Below are 16212 nucleotides of genomic sequence, written 5' to 3'. Positions count from 1 at the left end.
GAAACAATACCCTATTTAAGAAAGCCACCTAATCACTCATTCATCTCTGGTCAAGTTGACAGAGGGTAGGCCTGTGGGTGTAGGGACACTGGCTGGCATACCAGCTGCTGTGTCTGGGGTCACTTCCAAGAACAGCAGGAGTCTGGTTCAGGCGAGGTGAAGGCATGAAGCCTGGTGCTATGAGGTGGTCCAGAACAGCCACTAGCCCTGCAGCCCTGGCACTTATATTCTGTTACCATTTTATGAATGGTAAACAAAAATAATTTCTTTCAGATTGTAGCATTTCCATCTCTTTCTGTGCCAATGTCATTTGCCCTGAAAGCTTTGGCAGGCTTTGATGTTGGAGCGTCTCTGTGTTGGGTGTCATTGGCATGAGTTTGTGGGTCAAGAGGGTCAGGAAAGAGTGTTCACCTCTGACTTGTTTAGCTAAAAACAGTCTTTTAGTAAAGCTGGTCTAATGTGGATGAAGATAACAGAAGGAAAAATTCTAAATATATCCTTGTTTCTAACATTAGCTGAACTCCGCTGGCCTTCTAATTATTGGATATTGCCGTATGTGTGGGCCACTGGTGTTTCTGGGCACTGGTTTCATGGTGATCTCCAAGATGCAGTCCTCAGACAGCCAGCATAAGGTCTCCACAGTTTTTAAATTGTAATACTAAATTTATATATTTATATATGTATATTTTATCTGGCTGTCTGAGGTGCTTCTGTGGGTCAACATGTTTTCTCAAAGATAATTTTGATTCTTTGGGAAACATAGATTCATGTAACAATGTCCCTGCAAACAGTCGATCCTTGTTTTGTTCTTGTTATAACTGGCATAAGTTAAATGACAACCTATGGACTATTACTATTTCCATTGAACTACACGTAATGAGTTTCTATTTGAATTGGGGATACGTATGCTTTTTTTTTTTAATCAAAATTTGTTTTGTGTAGGAGCTGAATTGTGCTAACCTTGGGACTACTGGCCTCCCTTATTTTAATTAGCTCAGAAAATTGACTTGTACATTTAAAGTAATTCAGCTGTAATCACTCATGTTAGGCTAGAGATAAGGGAGACTCTCAGACTGTGGCACACTGATGCTTTCTGATAGATCTCCTATTGCCGTGTCAGTACGCCTCCCTTGCCTGGTGCTGCGATAGGACTGGCAGGGACAGCAGTATGCTGCAGCAGCTGCATTTTTGCCACTGTCTCGTGTAACTCATTTATGTACAGCATTTCCTTATGTCCTGCTCTTGCTGTAATCATGACAGGAGCTGCTGGAAAAGAGTCTGTACGAAGACTCAGCTGCGTGCTGCAGCTTGAAAACAAATCCTTCAACCTGGGTCACTCACTTGTAAAGCCTTGGAGTGAATGCTGGAGGCCAGGGCTGCAGTTTGGTGCCCCTACCCACTGAGGCATTTTATTCCTGTTAAAGAACCATGGTAAAACAGAAAAGAAAGAGTGTAGCAGTAATTTCAATTCCAAATTTCTTGTAATGTGTGTTCAGAAGCAGGACGTTAGGAAATCATATTGTTTCAATGATAATACATTTGAGAGTTTAAAAATGAAAGTTCAGTGTACTGTATTGTCTGACTCCATGAGCTGCAGCTTCAGAGAAAACAAAAAATACTTCCATAGCTGCAAATAATAATTGATTTCATATTCATCAGTAAATAAATATTCATAAATCCAATTGTCTCTACCTGATTGTTGTTTGCATTTGACTATAGCTGTTAAGCAAAACTAAAAAATATTTGGTTTTACGTTTGAATTCAATTGCAGTGACTGGCCTTCCAGAGCAAGCATAGGAAAGTTTTCTAACAGAGAGCTTGAGTTTAAATAATGTATCACCTTTCATTTGGAGTAGTCACTAACAAAAAGGTCTGGTAGTTCCTTGGAAAAGGTAGCCCGATTTTGCACGGTACAGTGAGGAAAGTGCAAAAGTCATCTCACAGTGACTTCAGACCTCAGGATTCAGTGGGTCTCCTGCCCTGTCTGCCTCTCTTGGCTGTAATGAATCAGTCTGCACAGGATGTGGCTGCTAGCAGATGATAATGCAAAGTGAAGGGCTGGGCCATGAAAAGCCCCAGGGTAGCTCAGCATGGTGCTGAGTTCTCACGAAGAGCTGATTGCTTTCCAAAAATAAGAACAGGAACTAGGGCAGATAATCCATGTAAAATGCACTTCCCACCTTACACTTTCACAACAATTTATTATTTTCAGCATTGTGGAGCTTAATGTGTTGATTACATACATAATCTCTGTAGGCACACACACCTACACGCACTTCTACTTGTACCCTTGCAGGCCCCATTTGCAAGAATTTCTCTAGGATTCTGTTCTGTGGGTGTAACTCTGGAATATATAAACAGATACATGTTTTCACATCATTTGAACCCAAACCTGACTGCAAACATGACAGCACTACAGATAGAAATACAATGGTTTGGAACTTTCTGCTCTGTTTTAAAGCCTTCAGTTTTCTAGGACAAGGCAATCTGGGCTGTTCACACGACTTGCTATTGTGGCAGCGTTACCACTGCTCGGAGTTCAGGTTGTGTCAGCATTTCTTCTACAATCATAAATCCTTGTTTCAAGAGCTTAATAATCTAATAAGCCTTGAAATTTTACACTTGTCTGAAACTTGGCACTGAGTATTAACTTTGTCTTTTACCACATTAAATAAAAATACATATTAGAAGTGAATGTAAATAAATGAAAAATAGGCTCATTGTATTTCACTGCCTTTTCCCTTTCAGTGTTAATTTTGTTTATTGAAATGAAATGGCGTGAACTCACTGTTCCAAGTGGAAACCTTTGAAAATTCTTTTTAAGTTAAAAACTGCAGTCATTAGCATTTGCAAATCAGCTCTCATGAGCTTGTAGATCTTGCACACAGCAAGTTGAGTTCTCTATCAGTGTCAGCACAGCAATGCATAGGAAGTAGCAGTTGTAGGAGAGGACATACGCAGAGAATAGAAGCATGGATATGACTATCCTTAGCTGCTTTCATATGTAATTTCAAATCCTGTGGTTATCCAAGTACATTTTCTAGGCAGATGATATATAATGTAAATCAAATGCAGGGTTTCTTCTGTCCTGTTGAAAAGCCTGTATCTGTAAAATTTCCAAGCTGCTGGATTTTTTCTGTTTGTTTGTTTTAAATGAACAAATAAACAGAAATCTTTGGAGAAGGCTCTGATGTGAGCCTTTTAATTTTTGCTTACCCTTTCTGTATAACTCTGAGATTATCCTGAGAGTCACTAAGGGTATGACTTGTCTGTGCACAATATCTTTTTGCATATAAATGCATGTGTGTTTTTTTTTTTGTTTGTTTGTTTTCAGAAAGGTAGCAGTAACACAAAGATCCTGTATTAATGGTTGCTCTGCTCTGACCTAAATCACTTCTTTTTCCTTGTGCATTCACTTATTCTCTGCACAGAGCACGTAAAATCTGCCAGTTTGAAGCCACAATGCTTTATCCTCCTTTTGCACTCTGTGGAGCCAAGCATACGTGCCTGCATAAAGCAGATCTGGCACATCAGGAGTACCAGTGCACTCGACTCTGGATGTGCTCTCCACTCTTACTTCACCCAGCTAATTCTGAACAGAGCAGAAACAATATGTTTTTTTCTTTCTTCCCTTTCAAATGACCTTCTGACTAAAAGTATGAATAGCTATAGCAATCTATTGCGGGTCAGAAAATCCATACTCACTTTGAGAGCTTTGTGTTGAGCTTAGTGTACCTTTCCACTCCACATGGCATTTCATTTACTTCCCAAAGGAAAGCTTTCCACATGCCTAATGCTTTTCTATTAGCAGCACTATGCTTTTTTTCAGTGTAACATAGGCACAACAATCAGGATTCATTTTATCCAGCTTCTAAAAATTATGTATTCACATCTGATCCGTGCACCTCTAGGTATTTTTCTTGTCTATAGAAAGAAAGGTGTTTGTTTAAGGCATGCTTTATCCTAGTTCAGAAGCAGGATCTAAGCTAGGTCAGAAAAACCACCATACGAGTCTATCTGCAATACAGAGGCATAAGCTGATTAACTCGAATATAGACACCTGCCTTTACACCAACTGTTTATACTTATATCCCAAATGATAGCCCCTAATCTGTGGGAGCTACCTTGATGCAAAATGCAGGTGTCTGCCATTGAAATCTGTGTCAATCTGCAGCAGCTGAGAGCCTACTGCAATCCTTCTTAACAAATTAACCATAGCCCTTCTGCATGCTATGAAATCATCCCCCTTTTCAGATGAAGAAAATGTAAAGATTGATGTGTTAAGTAATATCCATACATTGAGAAAAATGGAAGTGAGAGCTGTTACTGAATACAATGTGCATACCACATTTCAAAGTCCAGATATTCTCACTAGAGTAATCAGTAAACCAAATTACTTCCTCTTAAGGTGTTTTATGGCTCCAATCAAGCTACTCATGTATGCAAAGGTAACTTTTCATTGCATTCAGTGGGAGTGAGATAAGGCTGTAGAATTGTGCAACAAACCTGCTAACTATAAAAACATATAGATAATAAAGTGGGGTTTTGTTTGTTTGTTTGTTTGTTTTTTAAATGCAAGTAAATCCTGACCTACCACCTGATGCTATAATTTGGTCTGGCAACATCTGTGTCTGTTTCTGTAGGTGCTGGGGGTTGCAATCAGTCCATGTGACCATCAAAAGTCTGTGAACAATCATAGTCTGGTTATTAGAGAGTGGAAGAGGCTTGCCAAAAGAAAGTTCCCTGTGTGGTATTGTGGAGGTGGCCTGGGAAGAAAAGCAAGATGTGAACAAGGAGTAATGTGAGCAGAGATTGTGAACTGACTGATGGCCTTCAGTTTCCCTTCTAACTAACAAGGTATGATTATGTGACACGTGTTTTCTCCAAGATACTTCTACCTTATGAGAATGCAACATGAAAAGGGGTTTTGTTTGTGCTTATGTTGTGAAAATGGTAAGGTTTTAATGTCTCCTTGAACATCTAACACGGTCAAACTCTTTGTTGGCTGAAGAAATTAAAAGCCATCATAGGCAATGCCCTGAAATTGCGTATTAGTGATTTCCTTAGGAAATGAAGCTAAAATGGTGGGAGGAGTAGGTGAGGAAGGAAGAGGCCTAGAAAGCAGAGATCTGGGATATGGCTCTAAGAGCTTTGGAATTTTTGTGAATGAGTAAATTGGGCATATTGTGTATGTTTGTAATCTGGGAAAAGTGCTAGACTTCACTTTGCCTCGTATTAAGAAGGAAGTTGGTATGCTGAATAACTGAGAGATCTGCATTCCTGAAATCACCATATCCTCCTGTGAAAGCAAAGCAAAGGTGTAACTTTTGAAGTTTTTCTCTCAGTGATATGAGACCAGCTGTTATGATTTCCTATCAGTTATCTGTGGTGAGAAAATAACTGTACGTGTACCCTAAAGGAGATGTTATCTGCTTCCCTAAACATCCTGTTGATTCTCTGTCTTGTGTGAATTAATCCTTGATTTAAAGACATCCAGGCTGGAACTGAAACGTTTGCTGAAAAGCTGTGTACTTCCTAGTTGCTTGCTTTCTCTCTTCTGCTATGGATATCTGTAGAAGGTGTTTATCTATTGTTTCACAAGCCTGTGGCAGTGAATTAATAATATATGACATGGTGCAACCACTTAGCAATGCTAATTTTGTTACGATTCAATGAGTTTTCAGTCCTCTGAAGGAAGAGGAGAATGGTATAGGAGCTTGTTCCTACAGAGGACTATAACACCAACCTGGATCTATCTTGGGGAGAAATACTTTGAATTTCTTGTTTCTGTGATGGAAATCTTGGGAACGCTCATCTTGCTTTTAGTGTGCAAAGTGGTCTTGTTCACTTGTTTTGATACTTTTTTTGAGTTTGCTGTGACTGTTACAAGCTGAAGTGTGGGGATATGTGAACAAAAGAAGAAAAAAAAATGTAGCTTACTGGAAAATACTACAATATTTTAAAAATTAATTTTAAAAATGCAACTGAAAAAGGTTGTAAATGTCAGTTGGTAGGTGCTGGGCTACATTTATTTACAGAAACTTTTCATCTGCTTGCTAGTCTGTGCTGGCAGCTCACCAATAAGCTAACTTCAGTAAACGTGACTCCAGGTTTTGTTTGCAGCTTGTGGTACTACGTAGGAGGGTGCAAGTGGATTACTTGTTTCTTGTGCAAGGTGAATTACTGAGGTATGTCTTCCGTTGGACTGTGCCACTTGGTTTCCAGTAGCACAGTTTCTATACCAGGTGGTAGATTTGGAGTCATTTGTTGCATTTCTGTGGTTGGTCAGCAGCACTGCTTTGAGATAATCTCCCTGCCAGGACTGTGTTAGAACTGCTGTTTGGGTACCTGAGGAGAAATGTCATCCCCATCACTCTTCTGTCTGAGCATCCAGGGGCTGTGTCTGACCTTTGAGGACTTGAAAATGTTTTACTTCTCTGATAAAACCTCTCCTGGGGAAAGAGATTCTAGTGATTTTGATGTGGGCCTTTTTGTAAAGGGAAGAAAAAAGCACAGTGATGTTTCTGTCCTTCAAGGGTTGGTGGTTTTGGAGGTGAATATGACCAGTCACAGGTGCTGATACTTAGCTTTTTGTGTGTGCCCTGGTGCTTGGTGTCAGTTCTATGATACAATCCATCTCCTGATGGACTGCGTGTGGAAAAATTGAGCTAATGGAGTTAAATCCAGCTGGTGAACAGTCATGAGTAGTGTTCCCCAGCTGTTGATATTGGGGCCAGCCCTGTTTAATACCTTTACTGATAACCTGGATGAGGGGATTGTATCTCAGTAAGTTTAACATGACATCATGTTGGGGGGAAGTATTGATTTGCCTAAGGGTGGAAAGACCCCCACAGATGGATCTGTACAGGCTGAATCATTGGGCTGAAGCCAATTACGTGAACTTCAACAAGACCAAATACCTGTTCTTGTTACAGTAAGATCCTTCATTGTCTATTAGATGCTTGCTTTTGGCTTACAGTTGTTTAAAAACTATTCTTTCCATCTTAATTCTTTCACTATGATGAAAGGAAGCCAATGGGTTACTCTATATCCCAAGAGAACACATTAAGGCAATCCTGTAGCCAAATTTTACGGTTTTATTTAAGAATATATTAGAATTTACTCTTTTTTTTTTTTTTTTTTTTTTTTTTTTAATCTTTAAGAATAACTTGTTTCTTAAGTTCTTATTTGGGTCTTTGGATTATGATGTATCAAGCTGTTCTCCAGTATTAAGGCTGGAATTTCTTTGAAAGTGCAATTTCAGACTTAGATTCATAAGATGAAGTAGAAGGTATATTCTTATGTTAGATGATAATGTTTAACTTTTCTTTGTTATAGCTTCATGGCATAAGGTATTTGGTAAAAAATGTTGCCTTACATCCTGTAGTTGTGTTGGTACAATTGCTTGTATGGCTGTATGAAAAACCTTTTAGTGAATTGATCTGGTTTCAGTATAATTTCCAGATTATCTTTTTGTTTGTTTTTTTTTCCCCACTGTGTCAGTTCAGACCGCAGCTATCTCTTTGTGTGCCAGCTCAACTTCAGGATGCCATGCACAGATTCAAAAGTGGTGCTGAATGGTGGCAATATCTTAAACTAATACTGCTGCTATGAAAGAACTCTAATATCTGAAGTTGGAGATATGATACTTGCCAAAAAATAAATCAAATGCATAAAGCATACAACTCAATAGAAGGATAGTTTTGATTTATTTTGAAATACTGACAAAGAAAAAATAGAAACTCTGGAAGGATTTCTAGACAGGTGTCGTCAGTTCTGAAATATAGAGCTGAAATTACTTGAAGGAGAAGCAGGAGCTGAGGTTCACCTCTTAGGAATATCTGCCTTAATCTTTAAAAGTTTCCCATAGTTTTGATGTCTTGTAACATATACTTGCTACTGTTACATCGGTGTACTGATAGCATATTATTTCAACCTCAAAGCAAGGTGTTTACATTTTTTGGAAATTCTTGGTTTTCTAAGTGTGTAGCTGCTATAATTCTTCATATAGTGATTCAATCTGATTCATCAATCTATCCACAATCTTGTTTCCCCAGAACTATTGGGGAGTTTCGTGTGCTCTAATGTTAAAAGCTCACAGTAAGTTTTAGAACAATTATCTGGACAGTAAAAAGAGGGACAGTGGAGTGTGATTTGATAATTTCTGGGGTACCAGGACTGTGAAATCAATTAGAAGTGATGACTCTGAGTTGGAAATATGACGTATTCACCTCTCTCCCTTACCCCCTTCATCTTGTAAGCACAAAAGGATGAGAAAAGTTGATTCTCTCTGAAGGCTGGCAAATAAAACCTGAAGACCTTGTATTGGCTGAGGACAAAAATTAATTGCTCCTTGAGTGTCACTGTCCACTGACTACTCTTTGGTCAACACAATCTTCACCTAGAGAATCTTAGATGGGTATGAGAGCTCATGATGACAATAAGGCATATGTCACTCTTACATCCAGCTTTATCATGTTTTTGAATCAAATATTTAAAATGAGCCATTAGTTGCTTGGTTCAAATTATGCTTATTCTCCTTTCAGGAGGAGGTGAGCTGTAGCTTCTAATGAGATAAAAATAAATTCTTTAAAGTCTTGGTAATGGCTGTCAGTCTCTCTTACTCTTGGCAATTAAATTACCTAATAACTTTAAGGAGCAGGATGCAATTGGTTTTTCCCTGGCAGCCTTGCTGTTTCCTCCATTTTTCTGGCTGGGGGAAGGGCAGCAGGAGACACTTGCTGGGCTGTGTACAAACTCCTGGCCATAAGGGCACCATTTTCTGCAAGGCATCTTAAGTAGTTCAAGTGCCTTCCCTACAGCAGGAGGAGATGTTCTGGCCAAGAGAGCTGTCTGCTGGGTCACCTCTAACCCATGGGAACCATGAGTCATCTGTCTGGCCTTTACTGCTCTGGTGACTACATAAACTGGAACTTAGGCAGAGGAGCTCCCTTTTTCATGGTAAACTATTGTTTCACTTCCTGTGTGTGGACTTATTAGGGTTCAAAAGGGGTGTGGGTGTGTGTATTTAAGGAAGCTTCACCCTCTTTCATTCCCTTATAAATTAACGCTGTTACCACAGCGCTGGCAGTTTGCACTGTCCTTGTGGGGTGCTGCAAGTTCCCTGACCTCCCTGGTGGTTCTCCTAGCCAAGGGAACTGCCTGTGGCACACACCATCCTTTCTTATCCCCTCAGCAAGACCTGGGGCGTGTACTCTTGCATCCCATGGTTCTGGGAGGTACCTCATCCTTTCGTTTGCTCAACTTGCTCTGAAACCTTGATTTTTAGATGTGGAAAACAAAATTGTTTTCATTCATAATGAAAACAATTGCAATTTGTACTTCCTACCCCCTCGTAGCCTTTTGTCTTGTCTGGTTTGTTGTGCATTTACCTAGACAAAAGTAGATAGACTGTGACATTCTGTTGCATTATCTAAAGCGAGGACAGTCTTAGTTGAGGCATGAGACCTGATTTTAAATCTGACCAATTGTATCATGATTTCTTTCACTTTATTTCACTATCCAAAAAAGATCCTGATGTGACTGAAAGTAACCCTGCCGTGACTTAAAATATAATGATAAAAGCTTTTGTGATTCTCTTTATTATCCTAATTGCCTGTCTTATGATATGCAGACAAATAGCTTAACTGAACTGTAAGATATGTTCTTCTTTGTCTGCTATCAAATTAGGTAATTGTTTTTTCTGTCACCCTTTCAATAAAATCAAGACTTTATTTTCAGTGGAATTTATTAATAGATGCCATGATCTTGCTGCTCACACTTGTAACACATCTTAAGCAAATCAGCAGAAGACTTTGCCATATCTTTGTACATCACCACAAGGACCAGAAATTACAAGTATCAATTCTTTAGTAACTACTTGGTATAAAGAGGTGTTCACGTGCACTTTTTGAAGCAGGACCACTTTCTCCAGAGCACTAAACTTCTGAAAGCAAAATCTATTAACAGTAGCAAAATGCATACAGACTGCTGCAAATGGAATTTCTAGGAACATTCCTGTTGCCAACAATTATATTCAGGTTTATCAGGATTATATGCTCTTTTAGTCGCTACCCAGCCCACACTAAAAAGGTGCAGTACTTGCTTTAGGGTTCACATACTGCTTTTCTAGCCTTGAAATTAGTGGGAGGGCCTGGAGGAAAAGCAAGGATAGCTGAAGAAAGGAACAAAGGCCATGTCTGTGTAGTTTATGTCACTTCATTAAGTAAACAAGGTGGTTCTGCTAAGCCTTCTGACTGTAGTTGTGAGGATATCTGTATCTTGTACCATGCCAAGCCACTCTGCTTGTTCTCCTCCCTGTCATCTTGCCAGAAAAACAATGTGTAAATTATGACGTGGGCATAAGATCAAATATAAAGGATCAGTATTGCCTTTGGGGATATTTCCCATATTCCTTCTCGTGGGAGACTTTCTTGCTTTCTGTACCCAGCCGTTACTCCATCACATTCAATGTCTTAATATCTTATATCCCTGTCCTTCTTGTAGTCTCTTCTATAGCAACCATTCTGTGATGGGGAATATTAAACAGCCAGATCCAACAAGAATGCAGTTTTTTCTGTTTCTGTTGTTCCTCACATGCTTGGTGTTTCTGTCTTTGAAATTCTATCTAGCTAAACACTGGTGCAAAATGACGTCTTAGCATTATTGTTACGTGTACCATTGTTGTAGACTTGATCACAAAGAGTAAGGCTTTCTGCTAGTGTAATTATGCTGGTGAGGTAAGTGAAGTTAGAGCACTATACCACAACAAATGCTTCTGTTCATAACTTGAAGCTGCAGATAAGGAAGAGCCTTCCAGTTTAACTAGTCTATCCTGAGTGTCTATGATTTTTAGTTGGTCTTTCTCATCATGCCTGTTCTGAATCAGATCACATAAACTAATGGTGATAAACAGTTTTAAAAAATTAATTTCAAAGGAAAGATTGTCACTTCTCCTTGAAACAAATCTGATCTACAAATCTCTTTCCTTCTAAAGTTTGTGTAGGTGTATAGGACCAATGGTGCATCTGTAAGCATGGTTACAGCCTCTTGTGTGTACTGATGAGTCCTCTCGTCACTGCGTAAGAAGCTGGCTCTTTCTTTTCCAACATCCTCAACTTGTCATGTGTTGTAATGCCTGCAGAGATGTAGTACTGTCAGTTGTTGCTGTCTTGGTGTTACTGCTCCACTGTGTCTACTTGCTTCCTGGGATGGGTACAATGGACTCCAGCCTTGTATGCAACCCTTATTTACTGACCAGATCTTTTATTACTCACTGGAATGTTCTTTGGATGGCTGTGGCACACCTGGATAAAAGACCTGGCACACCTGGCCACCTCTTCTACGTGCATGCCAGGGCATAGTGCAGGTAAAGCTGTTTCTGCAACACCAAAGGATGGGCTCAGGCAGGTATGATGTCCCAAATGGAAGACCAGCTACTGCAGGAAGGCACGTGGAGACAGATCCAAGTCTGAATTGGAGAAAGGTGATGCAGCTGGTCTTTAGGAAAGCTGTGAACTTAACACTGTTCTGCAGTGCACTTATATTAGTTAATTTGGGTTAATGTTTCCTTTAGACAAACAGTATATGCAATTGTCTGTTTGCTTGAATTTTGAGGCTATCCTTTTTTGTACATCTCCAGTAGACTCTGGACTGATGCCTTGGACTCCTACCTGCTCTGCCTCATGCAAATGACTACTAATAGTGTCCAGCACTGTTTGCACAGTCAATTTTAAGTTAAGGAAATGATTCTACAGCTGTTTAGCTGGCTAAACCTGACAGCAAGACTACATGCATCAGCATTTCTTGCTTAATGAAAACCAAAGTGAGTTACTGAAATATCAGTCATGCTGCCTGATGCCACCTCAGCTAATGTGACCGCTTCTTTTTGGATGCAATCCGAGCACTTTGCTCCAGCACTTGCCTGATTATATGTTTTCTTTTTCCCTTAACTGTGATGAAGAACAATTATGTATTATGCTAACAAAGTTCTACAAAGAAGTTATTAATCTTGAAAATGATATTTATGTATTCATGAACAGTTTCAATTTAGCTAAGACCATTTAAAAGTAAATGCTGAAATTTATTGCATTGGAAGATACATTCTTGAAACTAACTTGATCTTATTATGAACAAATTTTGCTTGCATGGAGGTTTTTAAAGAATGGTTTTTAAAAGCCAGTTAAGTGTCTGAAATACCTTCATATGCAGTCAAACAATAATAATAATAATAAAAAAAAAACTATAACCTATTTGCATTCTTGCTTCTGCTAAGGAAAACAAAATGAAATATACTGAAGAAGCCAAAACTTAAATTCTGTGTCTCATTCAATATGTTCAGCCCAAAATAAAACTGGTCTCTTAATTCTTTGCATATGCCTGGATCAAGCCTCGAGTTTAAAAGGAGAGCAGGGAAATGGATACAAAAAAATAGGAGACTTTCCACTGACTTCAGTGGGTGCCAACTCAGTTTCTTGTTCCTTCTTAACTGATGTGAGAGAGTCTTTCTGCTAAGGAGGACCAGATCCTATCATCTTCCTTTGCATCTGTGCAAAGTATCTGAGGCTTGCTACAGCATGAGAAGAACTAAGTAATCTCACTGAAGCCTGCTGGCTATCACCTTGTTAAGTAAATGCTGCTTATTGATATGGTTCTCCAGGCTATTAACCAAGCTTGTTAGTACTGGGTATATCAATAAGCAGCCACGTTTGACAAAAATACAGATAGTTAAGCCAAAGGACTAGGGTTAGTGAAGGCAACAACTAGCTTTCCTTGGAAGGGATTTTTGACTCTAAAATCTTATCCCTGTTTTCTGCTGACTAAACTGCTTAATTTTCCTAAGTTAGTTATCTTTCCTTCTGTTATTATTATTATTTTTTTTAAAGAGAGAAGAGTTCTATTTTTAGAATGTGAGAATATTCTTGCAGCTTTGTGTTACACTGATGCAGATTGATAGTCAGAATTTGGGCAGTAGTTGAATTACTCTTATAAGTGACTATCAATCTATTATATATATATATATATATATATATATATATATAAATATAAATATATATATAAGAAAGAAGACAACGTTAGAATTTGAAGTGGAAACAGTGTGGTGTGGATGTGAAATCTGCTGCCTAACTGGTTGAATTCGCACATTGATATGCTGGGTTTTATGCACGGTGGGTGTTCATACAAAGGGCTGTGCAAACACAGACCAAATGTCCATACTCAGCCTTGTAATGTAAATGAGATGGATAGGAAAGAGGAATACGGGATGAAGGAAAGTAGAAGAAAACTAAGAGTTGTGATCAGATGCTGTGTTATGTAGCCCCGTGCAAGGCCAGCTTCCTTCAGAACAGTGAAACAACCATAGCTTATTGATAATAAAGCAAAATGAAGGGTCACCTCTGACTGCTGAAATTTCTTACTGATGTCATCTAAATCTGAAAAACTCCAATGGGCATACTGTGTTGTGTTCCTTTTTTTTATTATTGCTCTGAATTTTTATTTATTTCATGCCACAAGCTTTAAGTGTCCTAGAAAACCATGTTGGGATTTCTTTATTCTTTGTCCCTTGATGATTAGAATGGGTGAATAAATTTCACAGGAAGTACTGAAGGGAAAAAAAAAAAAAAATAGAGGACAATTCTCGCTGTCAGCAACTTTAGCGTGTAGATAACTTTGGAGAGAGTTGTTTGTAGACACTGAAAATTTGTGCAGTTGCAATGGTTCTACTCTGTCCCTTGGGAAATATATATCAGTGGCTTAAAGCAATGACAAACGAAAGCACCTGCCTTATACCATAGCAACCGTTAGTAGTGCTGCAGTGGGAAGGTTGTTATAGGTGAACAGAACTCTACAGTCTCTTTCTGACCTCAGTAGAACGGAACTGATTGAAAGCAGAACACCTCTTCCCTCTAAACTTCGTAGTTAAGGATTTGTTTGACTGACTGTCTTGCACTTAAATGGTTCTGAGCTCATCTTCAGAAAGTTCATGCGGAGATCTGTAAAGCAGAAAATCAGAAAGTTCAAGCTGTTCCGCACTATGCATATTTTAAGAAGTAAACTCAGCACTTTATGATGTATCTGTAGGTTCTGCTCAGAATCTTCAAGAGATTGGAATTTTGTTTTAAAAAATAAATGGAAAGTAGGGGAAAGTGAGTGCCTCTAAAAATCTTACTGCATGTTACTTCTCTCCTCCTTTCAGATAAAAGATAGCTTATATGTGGTTGTATTTGAATATCATCTTGCTTTCTGCATAAGAGCAGCCTGGATCTTGACACTCAAGATCATAAAATCACATTTTTTCAGGTTCCCTGGTTGTTCAGAGACTTGCTCAGAGTCAAACTTATTATTTACAAAGGCTTAACTTCTACCACCTTCACAGACAGCCTAGTATAGTGTTTGGCCATGTTTATTTTGCCCTCCTCCTTCCTAATTTGATCTGAATTTCTGTTGCTGAATCTTCTGCCTGTCAACTCTCATCCTCCCTTTCTGTACCTCTGATACTTTTTTTTTTTTTATAACCAGCCATTAAAATAGGGGGCAACAGTTCCATCTCCCATTCAGCCTAATCCTCAGGCTAAACAAACAGCACAGTTCTTGGCCTCTCATTGTAACATGTGCTAGGCCCCAGGATCAACCCTGAGGAATGCTGCTTGTAAGTGGCTGCCAACGGCTTTGGATTACTGACCTTTTTTAGCCTAATGATCCAGCTACTTCCTTCATATGCCACTCACCTAGTCCATGCCCCTACGATTTTGCTAATCTGAGTACTCTGAGACCATTGGAAGCTTTGTTAAAATCAAGGCATATTACATCCATTGCTCTTCCTTTGCTCAGAATTACAATTTTCTTCAGTGAAAGAGATCAGATCAATCAAGTACTGTTTTCTTCTGGTAACTCTGCTGCCTGTTTCTCAGGACCTCCTTGTACTTAGAGTGCTTGAAAATGGTTTTGAAGTCTTACTCCCTGGTCTTTCCAGACACTGTGATTAAGTCAGTGGTGTTAACCAAGAGCATCTTTCTTACCCTTCTTGAGGAGTACTGACTTCCACACCCCCCCCTTCTATAGCTATTACAGCCCTCCTGCAATCATAGTGAACTTCTAAGGATTTCTTAGAGTGGCCTCTCAATGGCATTGGTTTGCAGATTTGGCAATCTCATTTATCACACAAGTTCATGTGACCAGACAGATGTTGTTTGCTTTCAGACTCTACTTTTAGACAGGAGTCTCAAAGACTGGAGAACAAACTTTGTGAATAAAGGTCTCTCTTGCTTCTGTTGCTACCACATCCCCCTGTCCACTCAGCAATAAATTCACGTTTTCTTAAAAACTGTCATTGCTGTCTTCATACCAACAGAAGTTTGTTGCCTCTGGGAGTTCATGCTGATTTTTAGCTCAGGGAAACTTCACCTTCCCTAGAGTCATTCCTATGTATTCAGGCTCGATTCCCATTTCCCTTTCACTGTTTACATGTTTCCAGAAGATCTCATCAAGTAGCACATTCAGGTTTGTCATATAATCTTTTTAAGTCCCAGGATAAACTGCCTTGAGAATTTGTTAAAGTAACAATTTTCTTAAGGTAAAAAATACTGTCATATATGAATATTCATGACCAATGTAACAGGTGGAGCTGAAGATGGAAGTCTTGTGCAGGCTGATAATGTAATCACAGATATAGATATAGATATAGATTTTTTTTTTTTTTTTAAAAAAAAGGACCTAAAAATATTATCTTAGTTTTGATGAGAACTTATGAATATTCACTCACCTCACCTCACTTCCTTCTCAATTTTAGTAACTTCTTCCTGTTGCATTTTGAATTGTTGGGGACATATTTTATTCCCACTTTTCAAGCATTGCCAACTCTCATGAAAAGTCTCATTTGAATTAAAGGAGTTACTTGGCTATGTTTCCTAAATTCTTTTGGACTTCTTCATACTAGCCTGAGGGGGGTAGGGAGAAGCATATATGTAGATCTTAAACTCCAAAAACTCACAAAATCCATAGCAGATGCAGCTGTATCACTACGGTACGGGACTGCACCAGGCTTCTGGTGACTAGCTGGGAATTCACTCACTCACTGCACTACCAATGATTTTCCCCAGCCCTCACGAGGTGGGATTTAGCCCTTGTACTCCTTAACCACCCTATTTCAGTCTTTGCAGAACCTCCTGAAAAGTTCATGGGTGCACAGTTTCCTGAGAGAACATGATAGAAAAG

The 16212-nt window shown here is 39.0% G+C and overlaps 1 long non-coding RNA gene across 1 annotated transcript in view; it reads left to right on the top strand.

Moving 5' to 3' along the window:
* The first annotated feature begins 4649 nt into the window (after window positions 1-4649).
* LOC149917506 (uncharacterized) overlaps window positions 4650-16212 on the top strand; it is a 113701-nt gene continuing 102138 nt past the window's right edge. The window contains exon 1 of the long non-coding RNA XR_016467503.1: window positions 4650-4857. This is a non-coding gene — a long non-coding RNA (uncharacterized LOC149917506). The remainder of the gene's footprint in view (window positions 4858-16212) is intronic.

Source organism: Phasianus colchicus, chromosome 6 (assembly GCF_987193195.1).
Source record: "Phasianus colchicus chromosome 6, bPhaCol1.hap1.1, whole genome shotgun sequence".
In the NCBI taxonomy this organism is placed as follows: domain Eukaryota; kingdom Metazoa; phylum Chordata; class Aves; order Galliformes; family Phasianidae; genus Phasianus; species Phasianus colchicus.
Note: the sequence above shows the minus strand (reverse complement) of the source record. Positions and strands in the feature narration are given on the sequence as shown.